The following is a 6,763-nucleotide window of genomic DNA, read 5'->3' on the forward strand; positions in this document are numbered from 1 at the left end:
CTGTGTGAAAAATGGGTATAAATCTCAGCCATTAATTTCTTTCAGGTCTACCACTCTTTAAAAAAAACACTTCGAATCAACAAAAAATGTGCACTTGAAGGTACAAAGATGTGCAATCGAATCAATTGTGGTAGCAACAGAGGGAGCTATTCAACTTAAGTGTTATTGAAGTAATTACACTTATAAATCGTTTTGTAAATCTTACAAATTTAATTAAAAATTCAACAATATGAAGATTGTTCGCAATATATACAATAGCATTGTTATCACACCATAACCTCACAGGCAACCTCACCTCCATACCAACTTCCTACATAATGTTATGTACCCACATTATCTCACAAGCGACGTGAGTCATAGCCCTATTTCAAACTTCGCACTAGACCGTGTTACAACAATCAACTTCTTACTTTTCCACGAGATCAAATTGCCTCAATACAAAGACACAATATCATCGTGGTCTTTCTATCACTCGGTGATCCAGCCTAGTCAGCATTAGATAACGCTTAAACACCAACATGCGAAGGAGGGGCTTCGGTAAAAAAACAAAAAAAAAAAGTTAAATCTTAGTCATTGATATAATCAAAATCAAAATCAACAATCCAAAATAAAGAAACGTTAAAAAAATTGTGGTGCCATTATGATAATTTTGTGTAGGTTCATATGGTCTTTGTTTCCAAGTGTACATTTTTCCTTCTTCGATTGTTTCTCCATTTGAGTGCACATCTTTGTGTGCTTTTGAGTGCATACTTTTGACATTCGAGTGCACATTTATGTGCATTCAAGAGTTTAAGTGCACAATTATAGGCCAATTTATGGTGTGAGCGGACTAAACATATTAAGGTCGATTGCTATTTCATACGAGATAATGTGCAACAAGGGCTCGTTTCAATGGTACATATCCTGAGTGGTGATCAACTAGCAAATTTGTCCACAAAAGGGCTTAATAAGAATCGGGTTGAATATTTTTGTAACAAGTTAGGCATGATTGATATAACGATATTATTTATGTTCCAGCTTGAGCAGGTGCTAGAGAGTATTAATAGATAGGTTGATAGAAGTACTCTCAACCATCATTTTCATTTTTCAATTAGTCGTTTAGTTTAGTTTGTATAGCTCTAGAGTAGCTATACAGTTTCATCATGAAATATATAACTTTTATTTCGTCTACACTCAATTCTCTCTTTTTAGGCAAAGTATTACTTTTTTGCCCTACCATTTTACAACATTGTACAATATTATAGAAAATCTATACACATATTTTATTTATTTATTTATTATGCTAGATGAATTGAAAATGACAAATCGGGGGACACTGAGCCCTGCCCTTTCCTCCATTTTCAGGGCTTTAAGGTTTCATTTCATATTTTCATATAACAAAAGCGACATTCCCCTAAAGTATAGTATCAATAGACTTACTATATAACCCCATTAATTATTTCCTCTCGTGTTTTAACGAGTTATTTCCTCTCGTGTGTTAACGAGTATTTCCCTCTCGTGTTTTAACGAGTTTTATTTTGATAAGCGTGAATCAGCTACTATGGTCATGACAAATGTTACCCTCATTCTGGATGACGAAGATGACAATGAAAAAACGCCTCTTTACTCGGTTGGGAGGTTTTCATCTGATTAACCAATCAAACCAAATGCAAGACCAGAATTATTTTGTCGGATTGGAATATTGTCAATGTGCAAGAGAATTGAGATGAAGATCCAGATGATGTGCAAGACCTCAAAGTTAATTAGACTTATGTTTGGTCAGGTCATTATCAACTTTCGATTTGCTGAACAATCTGCAAACCAAGTTCTCCGTAGCATAGCTAGGAAAGTTGTTTCTATGTCAGATTGTATGAGAATGGTTTACCATTCTATCGAATCTTGTTGTATCGTTTCGCATTGTATTTTAATGAATTAACTCGGTTACCCTTAAAAAATATATATATAACCCCATTAATTATCTATTGTCTTTCTCTCCTAGTCCACATATATATTTATATAGTCTTGTATGTGTATAGTGCATTATTTGTATGGGGCACAAGTCTCGAATAGATTAAAAAAAGGAATCACACTACCTCGTTCAAGCAAATTTTTTTTTTTTTGGGATTTTTTTTTAAAAAAGCTTTAATTAATTAATGTAATCCCAATAATGTTTTGCACATGATCAAGCTGGACATTCTTGTGGTGTTGCTATAATCTAGCTAGCTTATTGATTAATGTAAAAGTCAAAATAATATATGTATAATTAAATGATATGTTCCGTCTCAATTATTATTATCAAATTGAAGGATGCTTTGCAAAATACACTAGGCGCTAGTCGGGCGCTAGAGACCCGCCTAATGCCTAAGCGGAAGTCAAAAAGAAAAAAAAAAAAGAAGAAGAAAGGATTGTGCGGGTCTATACACACACACACACACACACATACATAAACAAATATTACACATCGCTCTATGATTTGCAAAATAATAATAACTCGGCCGATTTGGCTCAAAGTTGGTCGGCCAACTAGGTGGCGCCTAAATGGGAAAGTGTTACAGTTGGGCAGCGCCTAAGTGCGATTTGTACAACATTGTTCTCAACTAAAAATAAGTTGATAGTTTGAAAAATGTCACTTTCAGTCCCTTAATTATAGATAAATAATTGATCGACTTAACCCCTCAATTATTGTAGTCTCCAAATTTAGTTCCTTAATTATCATCTTGGTGTCTGATATAGTCTTTCAACTACAAAATTTATTAAATATCTCGATGGTGGATATCGTCCTTCAATTGTCTTTGATGGAATATATTCACCGCCAAAATGATAATTGAAAAACAAAATATAATCTCAATAATTGAGAGATTGTGTCAACTATTTTTTCATAATTAAAAGCTAAAGGCATAATTTCCCCCTATAACCTATTTAGCAAAGATACCAATAGTTGCATTTTTTTTTCTCTTAGTTGATTATTATAAAATTAAGAAAATTATATTTGTGTGTTGTTTATTGGTTGTGTAACAGTAATAGTACGTAACAATAATAATAACAATAAATTGTGTCTTTTGATTTCTCTTTACTCTTTCAGATCCTCAATGAATGCAAATCATTAACCGGCATGTTGGATTTCGCATGCTCTAATTTTCTCTACTCATTTAAAAAATTAAAAATAAAAAAAATGATGGGGTTGACAACCAACCCAAAAGTTGTTAGAAAATTCACACATTTTTTTAGTGACGAGAGAAATTCGCAGTTACTATTTGAGTGTGTATAAATTGTATATAAAGTAAATTAGCATCTGTAATAATATGCAAGTCATATAGGAGAGTTAAATTGTACTAGGAAAGTAGTAATACTCTATGCAACGGACTCTACCAATAAAGTGTTGGTAAGAGTCGAAGTCATGACCTTTTTATACGAAAATTATGCTCTATCACTTATCCACCCTTTTAGCACAAAAAGTCACTTTTTTGCTATTTAATTTTTTAGTGTAGTGAATTTAATCTTTTGATGGTTAGTACCTGGTCTTTTAAATTGACATCGTGATTTTTTAAAAATAATCTTTATATATTAACAAATTATAGTGAAAAATCTTATACTTTAAACTCGTCGAGTTTAAGTACACTTTTGCTAACTATTGGTGATGTTATTCACTTTAATTTTGTCGCAAATTATTTTATTTGCATATTAAATACCACTTTTTTTTTTGTTGAAATACCACTTCATTATCAATTTATAAATCAAAAAGTATTGACTTTTGTAGTTTAGTTGGTTAGAGCACCGCTTTAGTAAGCGGAGGTTTTGAGTTCAACTCTCAACAAGAGCAATCTCAATAATCAAAGAGCTGTATCCACTAATTGAGTTATGGTTAAAAATTAATATTAATTAATGCTATTACATATTTATTTATGCAGACACACTACCGAATCAAATTTTTTCCTTTTTAAAGAAATAATAATACTCTATATTTTGTTTGTAGAATAAATTATCCCCCCGGAAAACCAAACCCTTTAATTGAAAGAAACTAAAAACAATTATTAGTTCTACTATAAAACCGTATGATTAAAAACTCTATAATCATTTTTTTCTCTCTAAAAGAATTTTTATATTATTATTATTATTATCTATTTAAATAATAATAATAATAATAATAATAATATGTGAGGAAAAAAATAAATGAGAATAGAATATATTTTGATAGAAAGATTGAATGCGGGCAGTCAATGTTATGTTCATATTAGTTTGACTAAAACATTTGTGAAAATGGGAAAATAGTGATTTTATAATTAAATAGTCAACTTTCTATTAAGGAGCTAAGAGATAAATAATGGGATTCTGGGCCCAAAATTAATAATGAAGACTTGTGACAAGAACATTTTAGGAGTTAGGTGGAGTCCAACTTAAACTTTATTACAATGATTAAAGTTTAAATATATGTACTCTCAAATGTCACACAACATTTATTTATTTATTTATTTATTTTAAGGTTATGTGGATACTTGAGAGGTAAACTGCATTATGAAGATATTGTACAATGAGTTAACCAAGAAGATATTGTATAGTGAGTTAACCAAGAAGATATTATAAAAGAACTTACTATTTATAAACTATTCAACCATCACAAATTATTTGTAATAACTATTATAATTACCAACATAACCACAATTGTTATCAATTAGCATTAACTTCACACTGTAATAACGTTTGTGAGAATCTCATTTGCCACTTAAGCTATTCATTTATGTTATACTAAAAGTAAATTTCCAGTACACAGAAAATGAACATTTATTAAAATATAAGAAATCAATTTAAAATGAACTTATAATACACAAAAAGTGAACTTGTATCAAAGTGAGCATGACAATTACCCTATAACTTATAGACGAAAAATGTAAGTTTCCTTTTCCTTATATTATGGACCTAGTTGCATATTATAACATGAATTCATGCCATAAGTACGGAGAAGAAATAAATATATATATATATATATATATATATATATATATATATATAAAAGAAGTCTTAACGTCTATCTTTAGATTTATTTATAAACTTAAACATATTATTCTCTTTTTCATTTTTTTTATAAATAAAATCAATTTATAAAAAAATATATCAGTAAAAATACCTTGTTAAAAATCATTTAAATGATACTCATATTAATATTTTTTTATTTATCATTTCAATAATATAATTGTGTGATATGCATGTAGCAGTGACTTATCCCTCAATGGACATATAATGATTTAAAGGAACTGCATAGTGATTTAATGGATTTGTAGTACTGAGTTGCAGGACGCGTACTAGTAAGTTGATGGATATATAATAATGATGTAATGGATTGTAATAGTGACTTAACAATGGTGATTTAATGAGCTCCCAATAGTAACAATATGACTTAGATGATAATTTTTTAATGATATACTTTTTACACATTAATTTGATTGTAAAAGAAGAAAAAAATAGAATGATAATTTTAAGTTAAAAAGAGAATCTAAAGATGAGAGTTAAAACTTTTTTGATATATTGTGATATGTTTAAATACGTACAATCGATTTGAAATTCATATTGTTATATAAGCTTAAGTGAATTAAGTCAATGATAGAATCATGACCGTCAATGAAAATTCGACAAGTTTGACTAAAGATGATGATATTTCCATTTCAAAATGAAAATGGTGGAGCCATGTAGGCCCTGTTTGGTAAATGGCTGTTAGTTGATTGGGTTGGCTGTTTGGGTTAGAAGGTATGATTTGTTGATAACATTGGCTGATTGTAGAAAGTTGTTTGATAAATTAGCTGTTAGCTGATAGCTGTTTGGTATAATTTCTTTTCTCAAAAAGCTAATTGAAAAGGCTACTTTGAGTAGCCTTTTGAATTTTAGCATTTTGGAGTTACAAAAAGCTTATTATTTACCAACTAATAGTGATCAAATAAGCCAAAATTGGCTGATAGGCTGATTATTTACCAAACAGGGCCATAGTAATTTACATTTTCTTTTTTAACAAAAACGGAGTGTTTGTACAAAATCAACGTTGAATACAATATTGTTACTCGGCAAAAGAAATAAATGCATGGACTCGGTCACACTAGAAGGCTAACATGGGGATGAAAGAGATGCAAGCTAAGGAAGAAGCTGATGAAGCACTTTTGAATTTATGAAGGGAAGTTGAGAAGCTTAAGTAGCAACCACATGGTTTCACCAAGAAATTAAATTAGAATGCAGAAATAAATAGAGCTGCATGCCTTCCCATACTTGCCGACAATCCATCATCTTCTAGGGCTGTCATGCACTAGCAGATAGCTGGTAGCTTATCTTCCTAGGGCCTAATCATTTTTCTAGTGTTTGCAAACTTTATGGGATTTTATTGTATCGGACATTTTATATATATATATATATATATATATATATATTTGCTCAAATGTGACCGCGTCTTCACGGGAAGGCGTAGCCGGTGCGGTTTACACCACTCAATGTTACGAAATGCACCACTCAATGTTAAGAAATGCACCACAATGAAAATGCATAAAAACAAACTCATAACTATCCTGTTTCTAATTATGCATTTCTGAACCCTGTATGGTGTATTTTTGCATCAAAGTTATAGTACAAAATAATGTTATATATTTATTTACCAAATATTTTATTAATACTATGAAAAAAAATTTAAAATAATTTGAAGCTAATTATATTAACTACTTGGGGATTGGTTGACAAAGAGAGTACTCAAATAATAACCCAACAAATTGAAGTGGAATGACTCTATTTTACTCTTATTGAATTAAATTAA

The sequence above is a fragment of the Ipomoea triloba genome, chromosome 10, assembly GCF_003576645.1.
Source record: "Ipomoea triloba cultivar NCNSP0323 chromosome 10, ASM357664v1".
Lineage (NCBI taxonomy): Eukaryota > Viridiplantae > Streptophyta > Magnoliopsida > Solanales > Convolvulaceae > Ipomoea > Ipomoea triloba.